The following is a 19,446-nucleotide window of genomic DNA, read 5'->3' as shown; positions in this document are numbered from 1 at the left end:
ATCTCTGTAGAGGGAATAGGGTAATTACATTTCCAACACAGTTGAAGAAAATGGTTTAAGGGCAACCAACTCTTTATGATTGTTAAATACTTCAGTAAATACTGCATTTATATCTGCTGGATATTGACCTGGCATTGAGTTGCCCTGGCTCCAGAAAGATGTTTTTAAAAGATGCTCATGAATACCACATGTCAAAATTGCAAAAGAGAGCAGATTATAATGCTTTTGATTTTGGACATTAAGTATTAGTGGGTTGGGTTTTTTTTTTTTTTTTTTTTTGAGATATAAACTTAGGTTTAGAGATGATTTAGGAAATCGTTGACCAGGAGGAAATACTACACCAAAGTTCACCATCTTCTTTCGTACAGATGCCATTAGTCTTCATGACTGGAAAAGTATAATTGGAATAACTTCTTTTTAAAAGTGTTATCTTGTCCTGCACTTTGTTGTTGCTGTTCAGTCCCTAAGTCTAGTCCAACTCTTTGCAACCCCATTGACTGCAGCAAGCCAGTCTTCCCTGTCCTTCACAATCTCCCAGAGTTTGCTCAAACTCATGTCCATTGAGTCAGTGATGCCATCCAACCATCTCATCTTCTGTTGCCTCCTTCTGCTCATGCCCTCAATCTTTCCCAGCATCAGGGTCTTTTCCAGTGAGTTGGCTGTAAACATCAGGTGGCCAAAGTATTGGCACTGCAGCTTCAGTATCAGTCCTTCCAATGAATATTCAGGATTGATTTCCTTTAGGATTGACTGGTTTGATCTCCTTGCTGTTTAAGGGACTCTCAAGAGTCTCTCCAGAACCACAATTTGAAAGTATCAGTTCTTCAGCATTCAATTTTCTTTATGGTCCAACTCTCACATCTGTGCATAACTACTAAACTTTTGTCAAAAAAGTGATGTCTCTGCTTTTTAATACATTGTCTAGCTTTGTCATAGCTTTTCTTCCAAGGAGCAAGCATCTTTTAATTTCGTGGCTGCAGTCATCTGCAGTGATTTTGGAGCCCAAGAAAATAAAACCTGTCACTGTTTCCACTTTTTCCCCATCTATTTGCCATGAAGTGATGGGACCAGATGCCATGTTCTTGGTTTTTTGAGTGTTGAGTTTTAAGCCAGCTTTTTCACTCTCCTCTCTCACCTTCATCAAGAGGCTCTTTAGTTCCTCTGCATATCTGAAGTTGTTGATGTTTCTCCCAGCAGTCTTGATTCCAGCTTGTGCTTCATCCAGCCCAGAATTTTGCATGATGTACTCTGCATATAAGTTAAATAAGCAGGCTGACAATATGCAGCCTAGACATACTCCCTTCCTAATTTTGAACCAGTCCATTGTTTCATGTCCGGTTCTAACTGTTGCTTCTTGGCCTGCATACAGGTTTCTCAAAAGACAGGCAAGGTGATCTGGTATTCTTATCTCTTTAAGAATTTTCCACAGTTTGTTGTGATCCACACAGTCAAAGGCTTTAGCATAGTCAATGAAGCAGAAGTAGATATTTTTCTGAAATTCCTTTGCTTTCTCTGTGATCCAGCAGATGTTGGCAATTTGATCTCTCCTTCTGCCTTTTCTAAATCTAGCTTGTACATCTGAAAGTTCTTGGTTCACATACTGCTGAAGCCTGGCTTGAAGGACTTTGAGCATTACCTTGCTAGCATGTGAAATGAGCACAACTGTTTGGTAGTTTGAACATTCTTTGGCATTGCCTTTCTTTCGGATTGGAATGAAAACTGACCTCTTCCAGTCCTGTGGCCACTGCTGAGTTTTCTAAATTTGCTGGCATATTAAGTGCAGCACTTTCACAGCATCATCTTTTAGGATTGGAAAGAGCTCAACTGGAATTCCATCACCTCCACTAGCTTTGTTCACAGTAATGCTTCCTAAGACCCACTTGACTTCACACTTCAGGACGTCTGGCTCTAGGTGAGTGATCACACCATCGTGGTTATCTGCGTCCTTAAGACCTTTTTGTATAGTTCTGTGTATTCTTGCCACCTCTTCTTAATCTCATCTGGTTCCACTAGGTCCTTGCCATTTCTGTCCTTTATTGTGCCCATATTTGCGTGACATGTTCCCTTAGTATTTCCAATTTTGTTAAAGAGATCTCTAGTCTTCCCATGCTGTTGTTTTCCTGTGTTTCTTTGTATTGTTCACTTAAGAAGGCTTTCTTCTCTCTCTTTGCTGTCCTCTGGAACTTTGCATTCAGCTGGGTATATCTTTCCCTTTCTCCTTTGCATTTTTATTCTCTTCTTTTCTTAGCTATTTATAAGGCCTCCTCAAACACCCACTTGCCTTCTTGCATTTCTTTTTCTTTGGGATGGTTTTGACTTCTTAAGTCTAACCAAATGCCCTTAAGATTTTGGGTTCGTTTTCTCAGCTGTAAAAAAAAAAAGATATGTAGAATTGCATTTGGCTGTACACACCAGAATTGTGACTACTGTGCATTAGCCAAATAGAAGTTTCTTTTTCCCATATAACAAGAAATCTGTCCTTCTGCTCTTACCATTCATGAAGATGTGTCACTTTTGTCTTGGTGTGTGTGGTCCTATAGTTGTAACATGGCTCTTATGAGTTACGTGGTGTCATGTCACATTACAGGCAGAAGGTGGCTGCAGGCACAAAGTGGCTGCACAGCAAGGCTTTCCAGAAATAGTTTCTTTTTCATTGGTCAGGACTGTGCCACATGCTTTCTCCAACTGCAGGGGATTCCAAAGAAGCTAGTGTTTTAGCCCGGTACACTGCTATTCCACATAAGATCAGTGCTTTGTTAGTTAGGAAAAGAGAAAAATCTCAGTGAATAATCAACTAGTGGTGGTTGCCGCAAAGGATTTGAATGGTTTAGTCTTGAGCCAGTAGAGTGATCCATGAGTCCATCCACTTGGCAGCAGAGTATAGTAATATTAGAGTACTTGATGTGAATAATCAATCTGCTTTATATTTTAAAGTTGGATTTGAAAAGCATAAACACAGGTTGGTTTACCCCTACATCATATTCAATATGAATGGTCACAAATCTCAGTATCCCTAAGTAATACACATGGTCATGAATCTCAGTAATGACCTTGTACATGATCAGCTCCTCCTGCCAAAGTCTTCATTAGAATAAGGAGTACCTGAATAAACTCAAAAGCTGTTTTCAACTTGGATTTTTTATTATATATATATATATTTTTTTATTTTTTTTTTTGCCAAAATAATTGTAAATCAGTTGTGTGTGAAACAATGCAGGGGGAATAGGGTTTCCTATTGTTTTGTTTGAATTTCTACCCATTTTTATTTTTAACAGAATTTGTACTATGGTGGCTATTAAGTCCTGTCTTGATGACATTTTTAAGTTTAAAGGCCTATTTCTATATAAAAGTAACACATGTATATTCTTTTAAAGGTCAGCTATTTAATACTGAAAGACTTGAAGAAAGTAAAAATCACTTTATTTACCCAGAAATAGTTATCATTACATTTTGATATACACTTTTGTGTATATAAAGTATTTGTATTTTAGGATAATGTATTTTAGATATTTAGGTAATATATTTTAGAATTATTTGTGAACATAGTACAGTGTAAATATCTCTTGACACAGTTTGGAAGACTGGGTAAGAAATTTCATTTCAAACTTGAAAAAGTAAATGAAAGTTACTATTTAATTTTCATTATTCATAGCTGGAAAATTTTAAGTAATATTTCTGGAGAAGTTTGGCATTAATAAATCCTCACTAACTTTGATTTATAACAAGAAATAAAAAAGATTCTGCTCTAAGCCTAGGATTTCTATATTCATCCTTAAGTCCATTTATTTATTTGGGAGGTTCACAACTGAAATATATTCAGGTGAATAGCAAATAATTAATATGAAAGTTGAATTTTTTTTTTACAATGACCATTTAAAGTTCTGTGTAGGTTGGGTCTTTTTGTACCTGAGCATTCATTTGCCTATCGTTTTCATGCTGCAGATATATTCCACCTCTCAAGTTAAATTTAGCTGAGGAATTGTTAGGTTCAGATTATAATTGCTCTTTCTCTTCTCTTCACTTTCCCAGCCTCTGCAGTACTTTGACAAGCTTCACTCCTCCTGAGGCAGTGTTTTCAGTGTGTCTTTTATGCACTGTCGACAGGCTTTTTCCATGTTCTGCTGGCCTCCTACTCAGTGAATGCCACCACCGCCTCCACCCCCGCATTAGTGCCAGAGTGGGAGAGAGCTGGGCAGAGTCATTGAACTTTTAACATCTACTGTATGAACAGCCCCTCAGTAGACCCTTTCTTTTATCCTTCTTAGACCTCTTGCTTACAGTAAGAGTCAAGTTACCCCCAAATGGTTCTTACTGCCTTGATTATGGGCTCATGGTTCAAAAAGCTGGGCTTTCATATAAGTATGGGTAACAGAGTGAAAATACTATGTTTTCCATTTAAATGCCACTGTAACATTATTTATTAGACAAATAACATTATAAATATAACAATGGAATTCATTTTAATGAAAAGAAAAAATGCCCTAAATTCTGCAATTCTGGTCAATAAGTTTGTTTTTCTGTGTTTCCTTCCAGACCTGGTCTATGTGTTTATGCAGTTTTTGCATTATAATCAGAGTGGCTACCATTTGATTTCTGAGTTTTTCCTTTAATATAGCCATTTTTCTGTTGTTTTTTTTTTACATAATCTCTATGGTGATACTTAAATGAGTCTATTTTTCAAATGGCTACTTCACTAAAGGGTATACAGTGATAGGTGAGCCCCTGTTCCACCATCGTTCTCCATTAACCCAGTTCCTTTCCCACTTACCTTAGTTTCTTGTGATGTAACAGGATATATATATATATATATATATATATATATTCTTTTTTTCAGGCTTGATTCTTTCCCTTTATTTACCAGTTTTCGAATAATGTGTTGGTTTCCCAGAATCCTCTATAGAAAACCAGTACAAATTTGCTGGATTTTTTTCCTATATACAATATTTTTTATTCTTTAAATTTTAGATTTGGGGTTTGGCTTTAAAACAGGCAGCAATGTTCCTCATCAGCCTGACAGCTCTCTTACCATGTCACACTGGCTTCAACTAGCAATATTTCATTAAATTCAAAAGGAAAAAGCAGTTTCAATGTTGAGGGGAAAAAATCCAGTTCTGAGAATAGTTAACATTAGTTTGTAAGTTTAAATGAGAGCTAGGTTTCATGTTGCTTTACACACCCTTGTCCTCCCATATAGAACTGGAGATGTCATTTACCTGACCCAGGCAGGCACTGATACTAATAGACACACTCAGATACATACACACACACACACACACACACACACACACACACATTCACCCCTTCCTCCAAACAGCATAGATCAGGCCATGTCAAAGGGACAGTGAAGGTCTTTGCTTCTTATCATTGTGACCTCATGAATTTTAGCATATTTGGTGTTTTTCAGTATGTTGTATCTCTTCTTTTTAGTGCCCAAAATGGCCATCCTTGGCCAGTGGGAATATCTTCACATTGTCTTCCAAGTTCTCTATGATGGAACCTTTGTCATCTTTTTAGTGTTGTTGCTTTCTGATATGACAAGATGTTTCAGGTTTATCTTGTATTCACTGGTATTTTTTTAATTACAAAATATCTTACTGAATTAGATGTATTATTATGCCTCCCAGTGTAAAATGTTCAGGTTGTTCCCATTTTTAAATATTAATTTTTCAACCAGTATCTGATATGTGATTTTTTTTTTAGTCTTCAGATTATGCCTTTTGTGTATATTTTCACATATAATTACTAATCCAGAGTATAAAGATTCATTTAACTCTTAAAAATATTGCCAAATTGAATTGCAAAGGATTATTTTTAATATTCACTAAGATAATCATATAAAATGATAAATTACTCTTGTTTATCATTACTGTTCAGTCGCTCAGTCATGTCTGACTCTTTTACAACCTCATGGACTGCATCCCACCAGGCTTCTCTGTCCCTGGGATTTCCCAGGCAGGAATACTGGAGTGGGTTGCTATTTCCTTCTCCAGGGGATCTTCTGGACCCAGGGATAAAACCTGCATCTCTACATTGGCAGGCAGATTCTTTACCACTGGGCCACTAGGGAATCCCACTCTTGTTTATTACTTTTTTTGCTAATTATGAAATTATGTATACTTCTGTATGTTTGTTTATTATGTTGTTATAATATTATGTGAATTATTTACTTATGCTGTTTGTTTTATTTGCCCATTAGGGTCTTGATTTTTTTAAAAGACAGAAACAATTATTTCTTTATATGCTTCGAATGTTAACCTGTTGTCATATTGGTTGAAAATACTTTAATTCTGTTATATGTTGACCAATAATTAACTTTTTTGAGAATAATCACCAAATTTTAAACATAAATATTAATTTGTTGTATTCGGTTATCATATAAGCTTGGCAGTCACTTTACTTCTTCAGACCTCACTTTCTTCATCTGTCATGTACTGAATTGAACTTGATCTCTTAGATCCTTTCCAGTGGTGACAGTTAAGATTTTCTTAGCTAAAGATCACCGTATTTGAATAACCCTTGTGGTTACTTGCTCTTTTAAATAGAGAATCTTTCCCAAGGAAGCCTTCTTTCACAACTTTCTAGTGAAATTAAACTTTAGTATTCCTTCCCTACCCACAGGGTTTGGTAGAACTCTGAGAACATGGTTTGACAGAAGTGTATTTTTTGGTTTGCTTAAGTGAGATCCTTTGATTGTTGGTTTTTTAAAGTAGTAAGGAAATGATTTTACTCTCAAACTTGTTAGATCTTGCATTATTTCCAGTAAATGACAGATTGGGTTCAGCCTTTTGAGAAAGCTTTATGTAATAGAATTTTCAGAAGTATATTGAGACAAAACTTAGTAAGTTTAAAAATAGAGATACTAATAAGTCTTTTTTTTTTTTTAAGAAAAACTTATTACGTAGCTTCGCTAGGGAAAAATATATGAACTATCCCCATTTCAAAGCTACAATTAACAGTTTGATCTAAAACACCTGCAGTGACCACTAAACCTAATCAGATGGTAATTTACTATAAAAATACTGACTATAATACAGATGTTTGAGTAAGTTTCCATGACTTACACTGACTTTTTGTGTCCTCTTTGAGAATGGCTTCTAATACTTCTATGTTTTCATCTTTTTTCAAAATGTGTCACCCTTTTGTGTTATCCTCAGAATGGTTGGAAATATGTCATTTTTTTTTTCACGTTTATATTTTGCTCTCATTCAGAGATTAGACTTCCAGTAACTTTGTTAAAAAATAGAGACCCCCAAAGTAAAGAAAGTGAAATCACTCAGTCATGTTCGACTCTTTGTGACCCTATGGACTGTAGCCCACCAGGCTCCTCCATCCATGGAATTTTCTAGGCAAGAGTACTGGAGTGGGTTGCCATTTCCTTCTCCAGGGGATCCTCCCGACCCAGGGATCAAACCCAGGTCTCCCACATTGCAGGCAGACGCTTTACCGTCTGAGCCACCAGGGAATTCCACAAATGGATATTTGATAAAGCATGCAGGAGCTCATTTCCTTTAGAGGTCTCTCAGACTTCTAAGGCTTCTCTTACAGCCAGCTTATTGTTACTTTTTACATGTAAGAGCCTCGATTAAGTGGAGATTCTTAATTAGTGGCAGAGACTCTGACCACTGGCCATCTGAAACAGAGGAAACAGTAAAGGCATGTAAAGACATCCAGTAAACTTGAAATCACTACTATAGTCAAAGCCATTTAACATGTAAGTACATGGCTCAAAAAACTGGGCATGTTGGTTCCAATTTTTTCATGTACACTGAATTATACATGGATTGTTTTCTCTCATTACATCTGTCATAAAGGAGCTCTAAGCCAAGTTTGGGTTCTGCCCCAAGCAAGTGCACAAGCCTTCTCCATATCTGTTTAGGTATTAATTTCTCCGACGGTTTCAAGTTATTTTTCCTACCCCTATCTTCTGTAGGCTCAACTTCCTACCTTATATCTTTGTTATATATCATAGTGCTTTTCCAGCTTTTCACAAGTTTGCCTAATACCTGTAAGAAGTGTAATTCCACTGTAAGAGGTTTGAGAGTAAAGACCAAATAACTTGCCATAAATATCGAACACTTTTGAAGTTCCCTTCTTTATGTTTTAATGTAAAAATGGATTTCCCCTCAGAATTTCAGGGAAAAATTAATGAATCATGAAAATACATTATATGTATATCCTGTGACGTTGTCTCCTAAAGTAGAATTGGTTATGCAGAAGTAAAATTTCAATGAAAAATACCTTAAATTGTCCATATAATACAATATAACTTACTATTGATTCTCAGTGAGTCCAGCACAGGCACTTTTTCCTCCAGTGTTGAAAGTGTTTACTCTTCCACATATAGCAGTTGGCTTGCATTTGGGGCCTCGTTGTTCAGTCGCTAGGTCTGTCCAACTTTTTGCCACCCCCATGGACTGCAGCACGCCAGGTTTCCCTGTCCTTCACTATCTCCGGGAGTTTGCTCAAACACATGTCCATCAAGTCAATGATGCCATCCAACCATCTTATCCTCTGTTGCCCTCTTCTCCTCCTGCCCCCAGTCTGTCCCAGCTTCAGAGTCTTTTCCAATGAGTTGGTTCTTTGCATCAGGTGGCCGAAGTATTAGAGCTTCAGCATCAACCCTTCCAGTGAATATTCAGTGTTGATTTCCTTTAGGATTGACTGGTTTGATGTCCTTGCTGTCCAAGCGACTCTCAAGGGTCTTCTCTAGCACCACAATTTGAAAGCATCAATTTTTCAGTGCTCAGGGCCTCATTGGATGACTATTACATTATCTTTGACTGTAAAATCACAATCAGCATGGCCAGGAGACCTGAGACCACCACTCACTCTGTTCACACTGTGAAATCCTGGGTAGAGTTGCCTGCTGCTGCTGCTAAGTTGCTTCAGTCATGTCCGACTCTGTGCGACCCCATCGACGGCAGCCCACCAGGCTCCCCCGTCCTGGGATTCTCCAGGCAAGAACACTGGGGTGGGTTGCCATTTCCTTCTCTAACGCATGAAAGTGAAAAGTGAAAGGGAAGTCGCTCAGTCGTGTCCGACTCTTAGCGACCCCATGGACTGCAGCCTCCCAGGCTCCTCCATCCATGGGATTTTCCAGGCAAGAGTACTGGAGTGCGTTGCCATTGCCTTCTCCGCAGAGTTGCCTACATGAAGTTATTTTTCTATCTTATTTACTTTGGGTTGAGTTCATACTTGATTGCTTGTGGGATGTTGCTGGACTGGACCCTGATGCACATCTTTCACATATACATGCCCCAGTTTGAGAAGCACCTCTGTATTTAAAATTTTGTCATGGAAAGGGAAAAGATTTCTTTCTAACTACATAGTCCTTCCCAATGCTAGACACATGAAGTATTCTTGTACCTGATTTTATATTCATTTCTGTTTTGTGAAAAAAATAAGCATTTAGTAACATTATCCTTTTAACACAAAATGTAATGCCATCGTATAGTTCAGTACATCTTTTTGAAATGCCAGCCTCAAATCTAGAGCTTATCTTAAGAATACCATAATTTTGCTATTGATTTCAGTGTAAGACACAAATTTCTTTTGTCAGAGGCTCAATAAAGTAAGTGTGCTTATGTTAAGTATATTGAAAATTGCTTTCTGGGGGGTCAGGTGCTGCAACTCCAAGAGGAATGGTCAGTTTTCTATATCCCAGGAAAAAAGGAAAGAAAACTGCCTCTCTGTCAGTCCTTTAAAAAACAAAAACAAAAAAAGCCAGACATCTTCCTTGAATTTCATACTCCCACCCTTCTCTTCATTTTGGTCAGAAATATTTTCTGTTTCCCTAAGATTAGCTTGTACTCTAAGAGAAAATATTTAAGAAAATTTCTGTTTAAGATTGGAATTAGTTCAATTTCAGAATTATCTTTTGCTGATGCCAAATGTTTAGTCTCTTGTTAAGAATGATGATTTTATTAGTTTAAAATTTTTAACTCTTATTTTTTATAAGGAGTTTAAGTAATATGTAAAAGTACATAAAGTTTAAAAATGATTCTAGATTCTACCAGTAGTGCTAATCCTGACTAATATTGGATAAGCATCATTCAGGAAGCATTCTCTTTACATATATGTTCATACAAAGAAAGAAGAAGTTAATGAATAGAAGAATCAAGTTGTACAGCTCATGCTATACATGCTATTTTTCAGTAAAATTACTGGGTTTGTAAAAAATAAATACATTGTAAAACCTTTAACCATGAGAAAAACATTATTTATCAAAAGGTCCCTTAAAGTTTAATAAAAAGATTATGAAAAATTTAGATTAAACTTACATTTAGCTATATTTTAGGCAATATTTAATTCTGTTAAGAGAATTAGTATTGCTATTTGTTCTTCCATCAGTTCTTCCCTGACTCCCATTTTAAAATTGTTACTAATTTAATATTAGGACTTCCCTCTAGCTCAAACAGTAAAGAATCTGCCTGTAATGCAGGAGACCCAGGTTTGATCCCTGGGTGGGGAAGATCCTCTGGAGAAGGGAATGGCAATCCACGCCAGTATTCTTGCCTGGAGAATCCCATGGAAGAGGAGCCTAGCAGGCTACAGTCCATGGGGTCACACAGAGTCGGACACGACAGAAGCGACGTAGCACAGCACAGCACACTCTGTTCTATGACCGTAATTACCATAGTTGTTTAGTTTTAGTGTTGTATGTGAATGGATTCATTGCCTACAGTGGACCCCTTTAGCATGACTTTTCTACTCCTGAGTTCTTTATCTTGATTTATGTCTACTTTGTCTGAATTTCTGACACTGTGTGTTTCTCAGGGTCAGTCACATAGGCATTATGTGACAAATTCTTAAATATTTAGTGGTGTCTACCTTTTGCCAGTGACATCTTGGCTGGGTATCATATTCTTGAACATACTTTCTTTTCCTCAGACCTTTGTATTAGTAGTGTTGCTTCATCGTTTATTGACATTGAATGTTGCTGTGGAGAAATTTGAAGCCAGGCTTATTTTCTTGCCACTTTGTAGATAACTTGTTTTTTTTTTTTTTTTTTTTTTCTCCTTGGATCCCAGAAGTATTATTTTTGTAATCAAGAAAGTTCTCGGTTTTACTTTTTCACTGTTCTTTCTGTACAAATGTAATTCTTTCGTTTCTTGAACTATACCCTTAAATACGTTTTCTGTTCTATTGTTGGTTTCTCTACTTTGAGAATAGCAATTATCCTTGTGTTGGATTGTCTCTATCTTCTGTAATTATCATCTTCCTTCCAATTGCTTACATCTTTGACTTTTCTCCTAAATTCAATGCTTGGTTTATTTTTTTAATTTAATTTTTTGGCTTAAATTAGCACCTGTTTATTAGCTCTTAGGTCAGAAGTTCGGTGGGCTCAGGTGTGTTTTTGGCTTGGAAGTGGAAGTGTTAGTCATTCAGTCATGTCCAGCGTTTTGTGACCCCCATGGACTCACCTGCTAGGCTCCTCTGTCCATGGGATTCTCCAGGCAAGAATACTGGAGTAGGTTGCCATTTCCTTCTCCAGGGAATCTTCCCAACCTGGGGATCAAACCTGGGTCTCCTGCATTGCAGGCAGATTCTTTATCATCCTAACCACTAGAGTGTTTTCTGCTTAGTACTTCACAAAGCCAAAATCAAGGTATCAGCTGGGCTGGATTCTTATCTAGAGACTCTAGGGGAAATCTGCTTCTAAGCTTATTGGCAGATTTCAGTTCCTTGTGGTTACAATGCTAAGATCCAATTTCCTTTCTAGTTATTGTCCTTAGGTTGCTCCTAGCAATTGGATGATGCTCTCCCGTCTTTGCACATGGCCTCTCCATCTTCATAGCCAGCAGTGGTGCCTCAGATCCTTCCTGTGCTTCAGATCTGTCTGACCTCCTTCTGCCAACAATGCATGCTTTATTTTACTTGCATTGTGTTCATGTGATTGCTGTGCCTTTTGTCTTGTGAGCAGCTCTGTCCAGCCATTTTCTTTGCTCTGATACAAACATTACTGACTCCGCCCTGACCGCATTTCCACAATGTTTAAGATTCAGTTGTTTTTCCCTCTGAGCTACAGTTCAAGGATGGAGGTTTTCCTGATTTATGTATTTTTCTACACACTGAGGATATGGGAGTAGGGCTTAGAGAGTATATGGATATTAAAACATCAAGCCTTAATAATTAAAACTGTATGCATGTATTGATATAGAAAGATATTCAGGATATTTTTTTTCTTATTTGTTCATTGGAGTATAATTGCTTTACAGTGTTTTGTTGGTTTCTGCTGTACCACATCATGAGTAAGCCATGTGTTTACATATATTCCCTCGTCTTGAGCCTACTTCCACCCTACCCCATCCTACCCATCTAGGTCATCACAGAGCACCTAGCTTAGCTCCGTGTGCTATACAGCAGCTTCCCACTAGCTGTATTTTACACGTGATAGTGTATATGTGTAAAGACTGCCATCGTGGAAACAATTGGAAGAGTGTGTATAAATGCATCTTTACACATTGACTCACGTATTTGCTGTTGATTGCCTAAACTGTATCTCTGGAGTGATAGACAAAGCATTAACTGGTTGCCTGTAGGAAAGGCACCTGAGTGGTGGTAGGATGGATTTGGGAGGGAAGCTTTTCTCCGTGTGTCTTTTTACACTTTAAAAGTTTTGAACAAGGTGAACGAATTACTTATTTAAAGACACATGAGCTCTTTCTTCTGAGACTTAATTACTCCATCCTGGAGTTCTTCAACCCTGTAGAAATTTGGCAAAACTAATACAATTATGTAAAGTTTAAAAATAAAATAAAATTAAAAAAAAAAAAAAAAAGAAAGTATATCCTGTCCCCATAGGGAACTTTGCACTAGTCTTCCAACTCTGTGGGGGATCTGAAAGGCTTAGCATCAGTGAGTGGCTCCCAGTTAGTCATTTCCCCGTCACTTTCCAGCCTCCATGTCTGTCACACTCCAGTCAGAAATTTGTGTTTCTCTCCAAATCTAGGCCTGTTAGTGGAGATTCTTGCAATTTTTTTGATTCACCAGTATCACTTTTGGGGGTTGAGGACAGAGTAGGAGGTATGCAATAATCCCTTCTTTCTTGGCTAGCATTTTTTAAAATGTGTGACATAATGTTTTACCCGATTCCTTTCTGGTTACTGCTAGCCATTTTTGTTGTTGTTATTTAATGTTCATTATTTTTAGTTCAGTGGATTTGGAATTTGGGTAGGGAGATTCTGATTTCAGTTTCCACATTTAATTTAATTGCTGGCACCAACTTTGTGACTCCTGTCTTTCTTTGGTAGTGGGCTCCATCTGAACACTACCCTGCTCTGCTCCTGGCCTGTGTTGCCTTTCCTGTACTTAGCTTTCATCCTGGCCTTGGTCATGTGTAGCTAGTCTCCAGTCCCACTAACCTGGCCCATGTGAGGGATGCATCAGGCAGGAAGGATTTCTCAGTGCTACTCAGCTTCGCAGGGATCAGGTGGTTGGAGCATCCTCGTAGCACCCTGGTTCAGGAGAAATGAGAAACTGATGGCCAGCTCCCCTTTATACAGCTTTTGCTTAACACATCCACACACAAGTGCCTGCGTTTCTTTTACCTGCCAGTGTTTTGCTTCAAAAGTTTATCACCCTTTCAACATAAATTCTCATAATTATTTCTCAATTTATAACCTTGCTTTGCCAAAGATTTGCAGTGCTGACAGAGATATCTTTCTGAAACTGAGAAGCAGTCATGCCATTTTCCTGTTTACAAATGTTTTACTAGCCCCACATCAACTTCAGGGAAAATGTGCTAAAAATAAAAGCTATTCCAAAGCAAATCAGTTATAGCCTGAGAGTGTAAGTTCATGGGAGCAGGGACTTTTCCTTTCCTGTTGTACCCCCAGCATGAAGAACAGTACAGAGTAGGTACTCCAAAAATATTTGTTGAATTAAGTGATAGGTTCCTCTCAATACTTCTGTCCAATAGATAAATCTCATGGACCAAAGAACCTGGCTAACTACAGTCCATGGGATCGCAAAAAGAGACACAACTTAGCTACTAAACCACCCAACAACAATATATACCTAGTAATCATTTTGAATGAATTTTGATCTAGTAATAGCTTACTGATCAGGTTGTAGAATCTCTCTTTGTCATTTGGAAACAGCCAGTTGAAGCAGTCATCCACAGCAAAAGTGTGCAGTTTGGGTAGTTTTAATATGCTATGTTAACGAGCACTGTGTTCAAATAAAGGGTAATGGTATAACAGATGTGATCACAGTGGGACTGACTGTTACAAGTCGAGAAAAGATCTGCTGTCATGAGGGTCAGAAGTGCTGTATACTGGGTGACTGGTTGAGGTAGGTTCTGTGCTGTAGAAACTAAGTAAAGTGAGAGTTGGTATAGATGGCATCACTTGGAAGAATTTCAGGTGCCTAAATAGCAAGATTCTCTGGAACAGGCATATAGGAGCACCTGCAGGCAAAGCTAAAAACATCTGTACATCTGTGTCAAATTAGAAAGCATTGATCGGCTTTTTATTTCCTAACTTACTCAAATTTAAATTTACTGCTGAGGCAGTGCTAAAGCAGGCATGCTTCCATGCTGCTGGTAGGAGTATATATTGATACAACCTTTTTGGAAAGCAATTTGGTGGTATATTTCAAGAGCTCTAAAGGCATTCATGCCATTTGACCTAGTAGTTACACTTCTGGGAAGTGTCCCAAGGAAATAATCCTTTTTTTTTAAAAAAAGGGTCTAAGCCTCAAAAAAATTTTAAGTGTTATTTTTAATACTTAATTACTTCATTTATAGTATCAAGAAATTGGAACAATATATATGTCTCACAGAAGGAAAAGAGATAAACAAATACATTCCACTCAAAGGGATATTATGACTCAAGTTAAAATATTTTTAATATGTTGTAAGATAGAAAATTTCTTAAAATGTTAAATGAGAAAAGCAAGCAACAAGAGTATAAACAATAGAAGTTGAACTGTATTTAAAAACAGAAGAAAAGACCGGTGGGAAATTTACCAAAAAAGTAAATCTTTATTTTTGGTCACCCAAACTTACTTGTTAAGGAAAGCAGTCAAATAATTCTTGTTTAGTGCTTTTGAAAGGGAAACATATAAATATCCATGTTTCCTAGGAAAGGGAGCTTTGTAGTAGAGAAGGGATAATTAGTAAAGCTGTATATAGTTGAACGATGATACTCATCTCCAGATCTCCCAAACCCCTCTGTTTAAAATCACACTTCCAAAGCAATTTTGCAAAAAATGCACCCCTAGATGAGGGTCTCTCAAATCCTAGTCATTCAGTTATTATAAAGGCTGTGCATCTATTACAAGTGAATAAATTGACATTTTGGTTTGTTAGCTAGTCTCCTATGAATTTGATTAATGAGTTGGTTTTTCCCAAGAGACTAATTCTTGCTCTTAAGTGACATAAAATCAGATTTTTGAACTTGGAAGTCTGAGGGCCAGATCCTGGATTTTTTTGATCCCCAACCAAATATAGCAGCAGCCCTAGAGTACTGCTCAAACCATTAGCTGTCTAGCCTGTTGTTTCAGTGATAAAAGAAGAGCAGAAATTAAAGGAAAAAAATATTAATTTTTACATGATGAGCTGGTCTATGAGTTTAAAAAAAAAAAGAAGCTAGAAAGAGTGGTGGTCTTTCCTTAAGTGACAAGTACTTGATAACTCATTTAGGAAAACCTTTGATTGTCAATGTTTTTTAGTTTTTCTTATTGGAATTGTGATCTGGCTAAGTATATTCACTTAATGTTTGACTTACTAATTAGCTTCTTTAGCAGTATTACATATTACACCATCAGGCTCTATACTTCATTTGTGCATTTGTTTAAATAAAAGGTTTATTCACATACCATTCGCTTCATTCATTTAGAGTGTACAGTTTTAGAACATAATCAATTTTAGAACATTTTCATTACCCCAAAACAAAACTGTGTACCTACTGACAATTACTTTCCATTTTCTTCCTAACCTCCTAGGCCCAGGTCACTACTAATCTCCTTTCTGTCTGTATAATTTTGCCTACTCTGGATATTTCATCTTAATTGAATTATATAATACATGCTCTTTTGTAACTGGCTTCTTCACTCAGCATCATGTTTTAAGGTTCATTAATATTGTAGCATGTATCATTACTTCATTTCTTTTTTCTATTACTATTTTATTTCTAATGTCCCATTGTATGGCTATGCCACATTTTATGTATCCCTTCATCTGTTGATGGACATTTTTAATATTTCTACTTTGGGGCTAATATAAATACCACTATAAACATTGGTCGGAGAAGGCAATGGCACCCAACTCCAGTACTCTTGCCTGGAAAATCCCATGGATGGAGGAGCCTGGTGGGCTGCAGTCCATGGGATTGTGAAGAGTCGGACACGACTGAGCGTCTTCACTTTCACTTTTCACTTTCATGCATTGGAGAAGGAAATGGCAACCCACTCCAGTGTTCTTGCCTGGAGAATCCCAGAGTCAGGGGAGCCTGGTGGGCTACCATCAGTGGGGTCGCACAGAGTCGGACACGACTGAAGCGACTTAGCAGCAGCAGCAGCAGCATAAACATTGGTATAAAAGTTTTTGTATGGGTATATATATATAGATGCTTTTGAACTGTGGTGTTGGAGAAGACTCTTGAGAGTCCCTTGGACTGCAAGGAGATCCAACCAGTCCATTCTAAAGGAGATCAGTCCTGGGTGTTCATTGGAAGGACTGATGCTAAAGCTGAGACTCCAATACTTTGGCCACCTTATGTGAAGAGTTGACTCATTGGAGAAGACTCTGATCCTGGGAGGGATTGGGGGCAGGAGGAGAAGAGGATGACAGAGAATGAGATGGCTGGATGGATGGCATCACCGACTCGATGGACGTGAGTCTGAGTGAACTCCAGGAGTTGGTGATGGACAGGGAGGCCTGGCGTGCTGCGATTCATGGGGTCACAAAGAGTTGGACATGACTGAGTGACTGAACTGAACTGATACATGTTTTCATTTCTCTTGGGTATGTATATTCTAAGAGTGAAATTTCTGGGTCATAGGATAATTCTGTATTTAACATTTTGAGCATTTTGAGGCAGACTGTTTTCCAGAGTGGCCGCACTATTTCCTAATCCCGTCAGCAATGTATGAGGGTTCCAGCTTCACATCCTCACCAATACTTCTTATTATGTTGTTGTTCAGTTGCCTAAGTCATGTCTGACTCTTTGTGAGCCCATGGATTGTAGCACACCAGGCTCCTCTATCCTCCAGAATCCCACGGAGTTTGCTCAAATTTGTGTCCATTGAGTCAGTGATGCTATGTAACCATCTTATCCTCTGCTGCCCCCATCTCCTTTTGCCTTCAATCTTTCCCAGCATCAGGGTCTTTTCCAGCATCAGGGTCTTTTCCAGTGAGTCTGCTCTTCAAATCAGATGGCCTAAGTATTGGAGTTTCAGCTTTTACAACAGTCCTTCCAATGACTATTCAGGGTTGATTTCCTTTAAGATTGACTGGTTTAATTTTGTTATTATATGTCTTTGTAATGGTGGCCCTCCTAGTGGATGGACTTCCCTGGTGGCTCAGATGGTAAAGCGTCTGTCTACAACGCAGGAGACCTGGGGTTCGATCCCTAGGTTGGGAAGATCCCCTGGAGAAGGAAATGGCAATCCACTCCAGTACTATTGCCTGGAAAATCCCATGGACAGAGGAGCCTGGTAGGCTACAGTCCATGGGGTCGCAAAGAGTCAGACAGGACTGAGCAACTTTACTTTCACTTTCACTTTCCTAGTGGATGTGAAGTGTATCTATCTCATTATGACTTTAATTTTCATTTCTCTAATGATGTTGAGCACCTCTTCATGTGCTTATTGACCATTTGCATATTTTCTTTGGAAAAATGTCTACTCAAACTCACTTTTAAATTGGGTTTTCTTTTATTATTGAATTATAAGAGCTCTTTATATATTTTACATATAAGCTCCAGATTATACATATATATTTGTAGATACTTTCTCCTGTGGGTTTTCTTTTCACTGTCTTAATGTCCTTTGAGACACATACGTTTTTAGTTTTGATAAAGCCCAATTTTATTTCTTGTGCTTTTGTTTTCATATCTGATAAACCATGGCCTAATCCAGAATCACAGAAATTTACATCTGTGTTTTCTTCAAAGAGTTATTTTGCCTCTTACATTTAGATCTTTGATCCATCTGGAGTGATTTTTTATATTTGGTCTAAGAAAGTGTCCCAGCTCCATTCTTTACCATGTGGATATTCAGTTATCCCAGAACCATTTGTTGAAAAGACAAATATTTTTCCACTGATTTGTCTTGGCACTCTTGTTGAAAAATCAAGTGAATATGAATGTGAGGGTTTACTTCCAGACTCTCAGTTCTATTCCATATATTTATATGTCCATATGTTTATATTTTTATATTCATTCTGTTTCCCTGGAGAAGGAAATGGCACTCCATTATTCCCCACTCCAGTATTCTTGCCTGGGAAATCCCATGGACAGAGGAGCCTGGCAGACTGTAGTCCATGGGGGTCACAAAGAGTTGGACGCAACTGAATGGCTAACACTTTGATTTTCATTCATTCTATAAAGGTTTATTGAGCATCTTTATATGCCAAGCATTGTGCTTGACATGTCCATTTTACTTGCTTTTGAAAACCAAACCGTACCTCTTCAAAGCCCACATCTTTAAAACTCATTCTAATAGGATGTAGCATCTCTTTTTCTTAATGAGATATAAAATAATTTCTTTCGTAGCCAAACCTATAGAGGTAATTTTAGCTTCATATGATTGCACATATGTCTTTTGGCAAGTTGTAGTTTGTCCAGCTATATAAATGCCCAGAAGTCTGAGTGATTTTAGAGGGCTTGGAAGAATGAAAATTGATCAGGGATAGTCCATTGAATGTATTGAAGATAAGGTTAGTTTTAAAGTGGATGAAGAATTTACTGCCTGTGATAAGGGGTTCCTGGCAAGTGTGGAGTTGCCCACATGGAACTTGACAGGTCTGGGAAGTTGGTAAGTCTAGTTACTAATAGCAGTATGACCAGAGAGAAATGGTGGAGGGGTTATTGGACTGGATACCCATAATTCTGCTTCCAGATTTTATTTTTGTAGCAGTTCCTTGCCAATGTGAAGTTACAGAGAGAAGAGAATATTTTTAGATAATGAATTATTACTCGGTTTAAAATGAATTAAAGGAGGGAAGATTTTTATATAATGGTGGTGGCTGGTCTCTAGATACAGACTGGTTGTAGGAATTGAAGGGAGAAGCCAAAGAAATGTAAACTTAGCAGAACTTGATAATTATCAAAAATAACTAAACATGATTCTAGCGTTATAACTTGAGGACATTGGAAAGATAATTGTACCAGTGCTTACCCTAATGAATAAGGTGAGAAAAAATGGTGTATAAACTTTGAGTTTGTCTGCTTGTTGGCAAAATATAAAAAATGCCAACCTGACTGTTAGTGTATCATATCC

General features: G+C 37.7%; 1 protein-coding gene across 1 annotated transcript in view; it reads left to right on the top strand.

The window, feature by feature from the left end:
- Positions 1–19,446, top strand: part of HACD2 (3-hydroxyacyl-CoA dehydratase 2) — an 89,102-nt gene that overhangs the window by 38,156 nt on the left and 31,500 nt on the right. The gene's annotated exons all lie outside the window — the stretch shown is intronic.

This window comes from Bos indicus, chromosome 1, assembly GCF_029378745.1.
Source record: "Bos indicus isolate NIAB-ARS_2022 breed Sahiwal x Tharparkar chromosome 1, NIAB-ARS_B.indTharparkar_mat_pri_1.0, whole genome shotgun sequence".
Classification (NCBI taxonomy): domain Eukaryota; kingdom Metazoa; phylum Chordata; class Mammalia; order Artiodactyla; family Bovidae; genus Bos; species Bos indicus.
This window is presented reverse-complemented; position numbering and strand designations above follow the sequence as displayed.